Source organism: Hevea brasiliensis, chromosome 18, assembly GCF_030052815.1.
Source record: "Hevea brasiliensis isolate MT/VB/25A 57/8 chromosome 18, ASM3005281v1, whole genome shotgun sequence".
Taxonomy (NCBI): domain Eukaryota; kingdom Viridiplantae; phylum Streptophyta; class Magnoliopsida; order Malpighiales; family Euphorbiaceae; genus Hevea; species Hevea brasiliensis.
This window is the reverse complement of record NC_079510.1, coordinates 34,842,029-34,854,595: the sequence shown is the minus strand read 5'-3', so window position 1 is coordinate 34,854,595 and position 12,567 is coordinate 34,842,029.

Below are 12,567 nucleotides of genomic sequence, written 5' to 3'. Positions count from 1 at the left end.
AATGTGATAGTTTTGGTTTGAGTTCTAACTTTCTAAAGTTCAAAGATCCCCAAATTATCCCTACTGTAAACATTAGAGCCTCATTCCATCATTATGATATTAACGGGAAAAATCCACGGGTATCACAATAAGCGGAATGAGTTCCAATTTGAGCAGAAGCCTTCATGGATACTAACGGGGTAAAACCCATGGGTACCGCTACATGACTCCCTCCTACTTTCAAAAGCGTAAGAAAGCCCGGGTATAGGGCTAAAGTGTATGAGGACATTGTGTAAGTGATCAGTGTGTGAAGGGACATATTTACCTCTTCCTTATTCAGGGGAATTTAAATAAGGATTGTTGCAATAAATCAAATAATCAAAACAAACAAAATGGTTAGAAAGAATAGTGATAATCAAAATATTAAGACTTTTGATTTCATAAGTTAAGCCCCATAATTATCGATTTTAATTTATAAGAGCATAGGATTAAATCTACTTTTGGATCTCTAAACCGATGTGATTTTGGGATGTCCCTAGTGGAGTCGCCAAGTTGTTGCAAGAGTTTTGCGATCGCCGGACGATTCTCACTGAAGTGAAAAAATTGAGGAATCACCACTTTAATTTTGAGAGAAATTAAAGGAAATCGTTTGTGAGAACAAAAATTTATAAAACCATTTCTAAAACAGAGATTCTAAGCTCGGGGTCTGTGTACATGTGGGGAAAGTGTTAAGCACCCCACCTCGTCCCTCAATGAGGGCAAGCAGATTTAATGATATGCTCTTTATAATTTAAGATAAATAATTTTGGGAATAGTATTATGATGTTGGTCCCTTTTATTGATAAAAGGGACATTTGCTATTTCACTATTTTGGGTTACCCAAGAACACCAGTATATGGGATGACCCTACAGTGAATTGATGTTGTGTTTGTTTAATTTGTTATGTATTTGTTAAGTTCTTCCCTTGTCGAATTAGGACTCTAATTCCAAAGAGGTGTTATTTGGTCCCTAAAGATTCATAACGAGTGAGGAGGACTTTTGGCTCACACATTATGTACCTCATCATTGGCATTCAAATAATTGAAGGTGCGGTGTGTGTAATGGATACTTTGAGAACTGATATGAGTATAGATTTTCATTCCTTTTAATTAGGACTCTAATTCAAAAGGGGTGTATTAATTAAAACCTAGAGAATTCCCTTTATTAATGAGGACTCTCAGTTAATAGAGGAATGTCCCATCATCGGCATATTTACCAGTGAAACCTTTACCCATATCGTTTAATCTTAAAGTAATTTAATATTTTTGGAATTATGATATTTTTTTATTAAGTCGAACTGAAGGAAGAACTCTACCCTAATAATATAAATATGAGGGCCTTGAAAAGGACTCTCCATCGGACCTCAATATAAGATTCGGGATTCTCTGGAAGGACTTTCCCGTAGACCCATTGTTTAGAATATGTGATGAATTTTATAATAAAAGTATCGGGGCTAGAAAGGAAAGGACTCTCTCCCAATCTCCCCTAATTTATACAAAACATTTTTATTAGAACTTTGACCAAGAGAATTCGAGAAATGACTCTCTCTCGATGTTTTAAAAAATTTTTATTAGAACTTTGACTAAGAGAATTCAGGAAAGGACTCTCTCCCGATCTCTTAAAACATTTTTTTTTAGAATTTTGGCTAAGAGAATCCAGGAAAGGGCTCTCTCCTGATCTCTCTGATATAGTATTGGACACTTTATAAAAGGTTAAATTACAGGAGTTCCAGGAAAGGACTCTCTCCTGGTCCCCCTGATTTGTTAAAGGTGAATTCTAAAGGTCTCAGACGTGGAACCGAAATCTTTTCGACCCTACTTCAAAACTAGAATGAAGGCATAGTGTGCATCACTTTTCGCTCTTCCTGTTATTCGAACTTACTTACTTTTCGATCTCATGATTTATTGTCCGAACTCATCTCGCCTCATTGTCTGAAATCTTTTCGATTTCTTAGTTTGCCCGACCGAGCTAATCTTGGTTCCCGATCTCATTCTTTAATTTTTTGAGCTATTCCAAGTAACCGACCTCTTAATTTGTCCAAACTTTTCCTAATCATTTTCTTTTGTTCAGATCGGTAATCTCTATATCGTCACTTCCATCCGTACTCCTTACGGTACTTACGGAATATCAATGACTCGAACTATCATTTCTCATACGAAATAAAATAAAGAAAATTAAGAATAAAGTAAAAATCGCGAACATCACAATAAAAAAACAAAGGTTATATTTGTGAGATAAGTCAAATTTGATGTAAACTTATTCTGAAAATTCAGTGTGACAAAGAACCTTAAAAATATTCATGTTATGAACATAAGCTAGTGATACTTTGAGAATGATAAGTTAAACGAACCTTAAAAATATTCATGTTATGAACATAGGCTAGTGATACTTTGAGAATGATAAGTTAAACGCTTACCTGTAAAGAGCTGAAATAACGGGTGAGCCGATACCGATGTTTTTGCTAATCCGGAGCTACTAAAGTTGAGACGGTAAGGTCACTCTGAGGTGCCGAAGGTGATGAAAGTGAGATCTTATTGACGGGCTGTGCTTGGGTTTTCAAGATGGTGGACGGTTGTTAAGGATATGGATTGCAAGACCTGTAGCTTTAGTAACGAGATCCTTTAGAAAACTTGTTTCTAAAGTCTCTAGAAACCTTTGGAGTTTCTGATTGAAAGACAATAAAGCTACAACAAAAATTCAGGGTTTTTCCTTAATAATCACCACCACCTCCATAGTATTACATGCAGGTATTTATAGGAGATGGGTGCTCAAAAATAGAGGGTCAAGATTTCAATAGGAGGAGATGAGGCTTTGGATCTAAAAGGACACAATCCTATGTCTTAGAATTAAAGAGAATCAAAATTGAAGGTTAGGATTTCATTCAGGATCTCTGTCCTTTCATCCAACGGTTAGGAATCCCGCCTTACAAAATGGATCCAAGGGCTGGGAATAAAAGGTGCCGAATTAGTTATTCAGTTTTTGATCTAAGGGTTTCAAACCCATCCTTACAATTATGATCAACGGTGTAAATTGGGATGTACTGAGCTGCTTTAACCGCTTGCAATCCAATGGCAAGGAGTTAAACTTATAAATTAAAGGTCATGATTGGAAATGATTCGACTCCTCAAGCACCTCCGATCTTTATAGGTCATTCTTTGGTCTACCCGATCTCTCATTATGGTTAACTGATCTGAGACTTCTTATTCCGATCTTCATCCACTCTTACCGCATCTGATCTTTTTGCGCTTCCCGATCCCTCCTTCTATTTCCCAATTTCTTTATTAATCGGTTCTTGATGAGATCAGAAAAATACCAAACTAAGAACGAATGACGTTAATTCAATTCCCAATTAATTGGATAAGTCCAATCACAAATATTAAGATTGATTATCGAACATGACTGCTTAAAGAGCTCGGTAAACATTAAGTGCAAAAATGAAATTAGAAAACCTTTGAAAATATATGATTTGAGACCAGGTCTCGGTCCAATTTTGCTAGGTTCAGGATCACTCAGAGATCGGATAAGATATTAACTTGGTTAGATATTTGAACAATGCGAGTGAGATCTGATCTTGAAACTGCCTGGGATTACCTAAAATTTGGGGTTAGGGGATAGGAAAACTAAATGCAGACTAATGGTTCGGTAATTAATCAAAACAGGTCGAATAAACATAGAGATCAGAAAATGCTAAATTTATTCATGAGATCGGATAGACTCTAGATTTATTATTCATCTGGGAACAGGTTATTGTGGGTTCGGAGAAAATGACTTGAGGTCAAGTAAGTGTTAGAGATCGGATAAAATGCCTACAAGGGAGATCGGCTAAAATGCTTGTTGTGATTAAAGATCGGCCTAAAATGTAGTGTCTACAACATGGATTTTCACATCACAAATATTTCACGTAAGATGGACATTATCACTAATAACTCCCCAAACTTTCCTTTTGAACATGACCTATGTCATGTACCCAGGGGCAACTATCAGATCTCCCTTGAACGGCAACGTCAAGATCTCCTCTAAGGATTTACAAATGGATCCATAACATTACATAACATAACATGGGGGGAGCAGTGGGTCATCCAATATCCATTAATGCACCAATAACAATTTATCTAATTATGTAACATTTTCGTGTTCTAGATATATACATCCAAAATAAACATGACATGATGCATGAGGATGCTCATTAATTATCTGTAAGTAGCTTTCATTTTATTAAGGTTAGAGTTACTCATCTCTTGTAGCCTATCAACCTCCTTACTTGAATGGGAGCTATCCTCGGATCTTTACTCTTTTAACTCCCTTAAGCCTGATCTTATAAAATCGGACCGTAAAGTGTTATACAAGGCTCTAAAACTCTATACAAAACATAAATATCATATTTTAGGCCCTTAGGAACCATGAAATCAGGTTTCGGAACCTTGAAATCAAAGGAGAAAATAAGTGGGCAGAACTAAGTTTGGCTGTTGAAGCCCTGGGTTTCGGCTGCCAAACCTTGAAATGTCAGTGCCCATTTTGAGCAGTAGCCGCTGCGACTGGTGAAGTCTAGGACTTTGGCTGCCGAACCTAGAAAACTTCTAGATTTTTTGAGAAAATGCAAGTTTCGACTGTCGAACCTCTTGCTTTCAGCCACCGAACCTAGAAATTTTCAGAATTTCCAAATCGAAAATCTACAGATCTATCAAAAACTTCATCAAAACTCATATACATTCATCAAAACTCAAATCCTAGGTTTCTCCCAAACTCACATGCGTAAACTTTATTAAAAACTTAACTTAAAACAACATTTCATGAAATTAAAGCTTTATAAACCTAATTCCTCATCAACTCTCTTAGATCTATCTATTAGATCAAGAAGAAAAGAAGTTTACCTCTTTTCTTAGAGCTTGGAGGCGAGAGAACTAAAACTTTAAAACTTGAATCTACTCTTCCATGCTTCCAAATGGAAGAATATCTTTAAAAGAAAGAAGGAAAAAAATACAAGTGTTTTGAGTTGAAAATGAGTTGTGGTCCCTTTTATACCCTTGATGGTCGAGAGACTTTCGACTGCCAAAGTTGATTCTGCCCAACTGAGCATCCGAAGCAAAAAGGGACTTTAGCTGCCGAAAGTCTGTCTTTCCACTGTCGAAGTTCCTTCTATCCAAAACAATTTCTTTAAAACTTTTAAAGAATAAAACTCTTAAGACATTTTTCATTCTTAAATACATTTTGAACATTTTAAACACACATACATGAATAAAATTTCACACTTCATCACTACTCCTTAATCAATGAAGTCTCACTCTTCACCAAAATATTCCGTTAAGGACAAATATTCTGACATCGAAAAATGGCGGGTGTTACAAACCTTTTTCAATCTTTATTTCCCATGATAAATTCAAACTTGATGCAGTTCTCTACTCATCGCAGTTGCTCTCTTACCTAAAATTGCAAGCAACCCAAGTAAGCTCTCAAATAATATTTTATATTTTTCTTATATATTTAAGGTAATTTTTTTAATTATCTATTGAAGTCTTGTTTGTTACCTTGCAATTTTAGCTGCTAAGACAACAAAAAATGATGAAGCAACAAAGCTCTGAGGCATAAGGAGGCAAAAAAAGAATAATAGATGAGATGAAGCAGCAAAATCCCCAACCCTAAAACCATTTGCAGAATTGTAAATCCCTAAGAGAGAGAAGACAATGATAAAGGAGGATTTTTTTTTATGTAGTTTGGCCTTTTTTTTAATTTTTCATGTCAAAATTTTTAACGACTCACTCTCTCATTCCTGTATTCATTCACACTCCTTACTTACTAGGATTGCAAGATATCTTAATTATAGTTTTTTGAAGTTTAGGGGTGTAACAGGTAAGGGTGAGCACTATTCAGTTCAAATCGAATAAATCGATCGAACTGATTAATTTGGACTTTTCAATTTGATAAATAATAATTGTTTTGGTTCGATTCAATTTTAATTTTAAAAATTTGTATTATTTTGATTTGGTATGGTTTTCAGAGAGAAAAAAAAAACGAAAATAACAAAACCAATATAACACTCAAATTGGCACACAAATATGGCATAGAAACTTATGGAATAGACAATTTTGGGGAAATTTTTGTGTATTTTAGTGTGTAAAGATGCTTTGTAAATTCTGCTAATTATACATAAGAATCCTAACTACTCAAGAAAACTTAAAATAATAGGAAATAATATATACAAAAGGTTTTATCACCGTGAATTTTTCTAATCAACACCCTAGAACTCATATGAAAATGTTATTGTAACGATCTAACTAGGGGCCACTACCAGCATTATCACGACCCAAACTCTGGGCCAGACCGACACTAGGACTTGGGCCGGCATAAAGCCCCCAAGGCTTGTAGTAAGCCTTACTATTCCCAAATCCATAATCATGGCCAAAAACTAAGGCCCAATATGTAAATAAAATAAAATAAAATAAAATATTACATTTTTAATTCGAGTCAATCCAGCCCGATAACCATTAAAAACTAAAACTAAGGGAGCCCAGCTCAATCATGATACTATCCTTTACAAATTATTTAAATGACATAAAAATTCTCATTTATTAATATAAAAAAAAACTTAAATTATTACAGCCTCTGACAATATCAATGCTACTACTAGCACATGCGGAATTCTAGATTCCAAATTTAGGAAATAATTATATGAATGAATAACTGATAATAAACCTGCAAGAAAAGAAGTAGGTTATTCTGAAAAAGAACTCTTCCTGCAGGTTGGAAAAATAGGGTGAACAGGAGTAAGCGTTCGACTCATAGAGTAAGATATTAATTTTAAAAATAATTTCTATAACTATCTAGTTCTAATGCATCCCTGAGGATGAAATGTAACACCAATCAGCAATTTTACCAATTTCAAGCAATATTCACACAAAGAATAATTTGGAGCACTAACACATACCAATACATCACAACAGATATATACATATGGGAGCTGATCCCCTATACAGCTCTCTCAATCTAAGGCTTGCCAGTGAGATTAACTCAAGCAGGACTTTTGCTTAATAATCTAAATGCGGGGGTTATGAGATTAACTCAAAGTCGTACTTACTCTAACTTTTTCAAAAAAGACCAAGCCCCAAACGAGACTAGCTCAAGCTAATTTGCCCATCCTACCTATATCCATCACACCACACCATACGCACGCCAACACACGCACACAACTCCAAATTACCCTAAGGTGACATCCATATCCATTTTTCAAATAAGAAAATGCAACATAAAGCATGCCTAGTTTTTAACTGCATACATATATTTATATGTGATGCATGAGCATGCCTTGAATATATAATAATAATATTAAAATTATAAATAAAATCAATATCTACTCATAAATTAACCGAAAGTCACTGCAGCGGCTAGGTGAATAGGGAAGGCTGACCCAACTCACCTAAACATTATATTAAAAATTTTATCAATATTTACTTAAAATAAAATTTTTAAGAATCAAAGGACAATCCTAAGTTTTGTCGAAAATTAGATAGAATTTCCCTATACCTAGGACCGATCCAACCTGCAAAAAGATCCAAATAACACTTCTAAATCTCAAATTCCCACAATCACATCTCATCAATATCATATGGCCCCTCCTGGGCCCTCCAAAATAGTCAAAAATTATATAGTTATACATAAAATAATTATTTAAAAATTTGGGGTGTTACAGGCATTAGGGAAGGAGTTAGCTTAAGGCTGTTGGAATCCGTAGCAAGCCTAAAATTTGGTAACAACATTTATTTATTCCATATGCACCAAAACCCAATGCAACTCATAAGCAACTACACTTTAGCATCTCCATCATAACATAAAACATTTTTTTATAAAATGGCTCAGAAATTTGAGCAACATAAAAGCATTCATAAATGCTAAAGCATTGTTCCTTCATTTATGCATAATCATAAAAGAGTGCTTATGAATTAAGGCAAAAATACATATTATTCTTGTTCTTACATATTACATACTGACAATATACTGAAGCCAAGCACAATATCTAACCATTATAATTACAATTACATGTCCACTGATAAAGAAAAACTCAAGTCATACATTAAACTTTGCTAGACTTTTATAACTAACTAGCCTTGCTGTAGATACCTTCTATTTCTGCTGCTCTGTATCTTAAGTTAAGGGAAGGGGGTAGGATTTAGGAAGCTTAGTGAGTAAACTAACAAATATTCATTTGTCATATAATTCAATTCATAGATATACAATGCATCAATCACATGAGCTTACATAACACAAACAATTCACATAAGATAGATGATATACTTGAAATGTATAGATGTTTTTAAGCACAATTGTCTACTATCTCATAGCATTTATGTAAGTAATCTCATGCATATAAGTTGATTTCATTAGTTTTTGTAATTTCTATTATCAAGCCCTTAATTCCATGTTTTCTACATCATTTCAAGTGTTTGGGTGAAGCCCCAAAGTATAGGAGTGCAAAAGGGAAGCTTGGAGAAGTCAAAAGACTCAGAATTTATGCTGATACAAAGTACACGGGCCATGTAAGCCAAGCCACAGACCCGTGTAACCTTCTGCCAGACGAAAGCCAGAAAGCCAATGGAGAAACAAAAGTACATGGGTCGTGTAATTGGACTTGTGTAATCTGCAAAGACCCGTGTAAGTTTCTGCCGGGCACAAGCTTGAAGAACTTTCTGAGAACAAAAGTACGCAGCCTGTGTAACCAGGCCCGTGTAGCCAGTGCAGACCCGTGTAAGTCTTTGTGCCAATACAAGACTCCGCAATTCCACTCCAATAAGTTACACGACCCTGGGCCATGTAGTGACACACGGGCCGTGTACCATGCGGTAGCCAGTTTTCAAACCCGAATTTTCGCTCTTGTTTAGACATTCAAATCAGAATCCTAAGGCTTTTGGGATTCAAAATGACCTAACCCTAGAACAGCTATTATAAATAGGAAGAGAAAACATCCAAAAGGGAGGAGGATCCTTTGACAGCACTTTTAGGAGTTTTAAAGAGACTCGCATTCTGCACTCTCTCCAGCCGTCTTGAGGAGAAGAATATCAGCATCAAGAGGAGTTTTCCAGCTGAAGTTCCACAAGATCAAAGCTGCAAACTCTCTTCAGTTTCTTCATTCCATCTCCTTAAATGGATTTTTATTGTTTTATTTCTTCTATATGATTTCTTTTTACTGTCTTTACCTTTTTATCATGTAGACACCATATTTTGGCCGACCTCCGAAGTTAAGGAACTTTTAAACTTTTAACTTTATTATCCGCTCTCAACCGATGTCCCCAATCACAAATAACTTTTCCGGACTCACCGATTGCTCGTCCTTGGAACAAACCGATCTCACGCTTAAGTTAGACTGTTTTCCGATCTCTTTGTCTTTATCAGGTGGGTTCAAATCAATATTGGGTCTCCGGACCATCCAATCTTACCTACTGATATCCTCTGATCTCTCTATACAAATATTACGGAACTTCAGTTGGCTAATGATGCTTTATCTTTAAATATGAATCCTAAAATCCATAAATTAACTGATATCTTCACACCAAAAAAGACATAAATTCTCTCATCAGCAATTTTAATTACATAATTGCCAAACAATTCTTCCTAATTTTCTTTTTCTCACATGATCTGTTCTAATACCATTCTCAACTCAGCTTATGGTTTTCCATGCTGCAAATGTATCGGACTATCTATATGAAGTTCTAATAAGATAATTAATAATAATAACCAATGCTATCAGAAGTCAGCCTGTTCCGGTCGTCTTGGAGGCATATGGTGGCACCCAAAACTTTGGCCAGGCCAGGATTCCCCTGAACTGAGTGGTTCTTCTCGACAGAATGGATGAGGACCTGGGTGCCACTAGAAAGAGTCCTCACAGTAGGTTGGGAAGACTCTCCCTCTACACTTGAGGAAATAGGTGGAGGTGGCGGTTCTTCCTGTCGAGGAGGAGAAGGAGCAACCTCTACTTCTGGGATCGGTTGTCCCGAAGGTCAGGACAAAGAACACCACATTTTTGTCGAGTCTCGCCCTGGTATTTGGGATACCGCAGCAATCTTCATTTCCCACATCTTCCAGGAGACCTCTCTTTTCCACTTGTGACTCTCCTTAGCTCCTTCGCCACCAACCATACCTGTACGGAAAAACAAGTTAGTGAGATCACCTAAGTCATGGAGGCTAAAGATCCAACTTATACCGATCTCAGGTCCGAGGTCAGAGAGCTGCAGTTCATAATCTCCATTGGCGATCATCTGCATAAGCCACCGCTTCAGTTCGGCCATGACGACATCTAAGCATGAATACTTATGAGAGGCCGCCTGATCCTTCAACTCCTTTACCATGGCGTCCTCGTCCCTATTTAGGGTGATCTTCTTTGGAACTGAAGGGACCAGGTACTGCCAACTCTGTGGGATACCCTCGAAGCCGTTCTACATCTTGCTCCTCAGTATAAAGAACTGGTTCTTCTAATTCTTCAATGAAGAAGGAAGATCGGTAAAAAGCCCATAGTGCAGCTTGGCTTGGAAGAACCAGTACTCATCGTCCTTTCAATGAGTGAGCCTATGTAACTTAGCAAAAACCTTCGTTGTAGACTCGAGCATTTTGGCTCGGCATAAGCCTCTAAAAGCCACCAAAATCCGCCACGAGTTCGGATGCACTTGGGCAATACATACTTAGTGAAACTTCAGAATGGCCTTAAAGAAATTATCAAGGGGAAACCGAAGCCCGACTTTCAATTGCTCTTCACACACCATGATCACATTATTTTTGTCAAAGAAGTGATCATCTCGGAGATTGTCGTGGCATCTGATAAGCTCAAAAGAGTCGATACAAAGATTATAATCTTGGCTTATAGATTGGAGATCGGTTTCTCTCAGGACTGAAGGCAACTCATCAACTGGCAGGTTTTCTCTTCTCAAAGACGCTCCTCTCCTTGGTCTGGTAGCTGGACCAATAACAGGAACGATGGCCGTATTGGGACGTCCGCTTAGCCCAGTCACATCGCCTTCTTGCAAGGTCCACGAAATATAGACGGAAGGCGGGCTTGCAGCTCTCTGACCCTCGGCGCCGCTCATTTTCAGAAAAACAAAAGGAAATTAACCGAGAAAAGAATCAAAACCCTTACCGGAGTGTGATTGGCGCCTGAAAACTTGAGAAAACGAGAGAAAATTCTGAGATTGATAGAGAAGTTCTGAAAATGACATAAGGAAACAACTGACTCACCTCTCCCCTATTTATACCCCTCTGGGCATTAAATGCTCGCAAAGTCCCAAGCGACACATCGGTTAGTGAAACCGGCCGCTTCCTTAACACGTCGCAAGAAGGTTCCAGAAACATAATAAAAATAAATGAGATAGGTGAGCCAAGGTCTTCGGATTGAACAAACTTCCAAAACCACGGATCGGCTAATGACGATTCGTTTGGGGATCAGATCGGATACACATATCAGAGATTAAAAAATAACTAATGTAAAAGTAAAACAAAACATTTAAATAAAAAATTTTATTACATTTCTAAAAGATCGGATTACATCATTTGGGCAATCTCAAAAGATCGGATTATATCATTGGGGCGATCTCTAAAGATCGGATTACATTATTTGGGCGATCTCTAAAGATCAGTGCTACATTCTACCTAGTTTAGGACTACTCCGGAGGCTGACCTATATCAAAGCCTAGTCTTGTAGCTGAATCAAAAGATGTGTTTGATCAGAAAGCTAGCCACAAGTATTGGATAGGTGTGCAGCTCAGATAGGGTGACTATGACTCTCATGATATTGAGCGAAGTCATCGCCGATGTCATCGATCAGAACCGAGCTGCAGTCGGGACGCTCGATGTGGTCGAAAGCCAAATGAACTTCAAGAGGCGGTCACCGACATTAAGATTAAAATTAGCAATCCTCTTGCCCGAGATCGGTCTACTGATTGTACCGTTAGACCGATTCGAGTTCGGCACGGTCGTCACTTTCAATCTTCATCGGTAAATTAGTCTGGTTCCCTCACTGTCATTAGATAATGTCCTCATGGTTCTCCGATCGCCAGGGTCATAAATTTTTAGACGAAGGGCGAAGAAAACAGTCGGAAAAAGATCAAAAATAGCCACCATAATCAGAATTATTACCGAAGAAGTTAGAATGGGTGAAATGGAACATTGAAAACAAACTGAAGGAGGAAAAGTGAAGTGTGAAGGGGATTTCCCGTTGGTGCATATATATAGGGCCTGGGCATTTATTGCATACAGAAACCGAAATGGATGCATCGGTAACTGAAGAATTAATTGAGTTGACCAATGCAAGTCAGGTAAAAAGGAAAGATCTAGAATGGGAGAGATCGGGAAATGAGGGGGGACCCGATACGAGAGAGATCGGAAAAAGAGAGGGTTATAATAGGGAGATCGGAAGAAAATAGAGTTCAGAAAGTGCGGAGAGATTAAATAACTTTCAATCGACTTTCCTTATATCCGAGTTAGTTAAAGCGTTGCGGGGGTGATCAGATCCTCACCACATGCCTCATCTGCAGAAACGCCCACTTAGCCGACAGACACTAAAATAGTTATGGC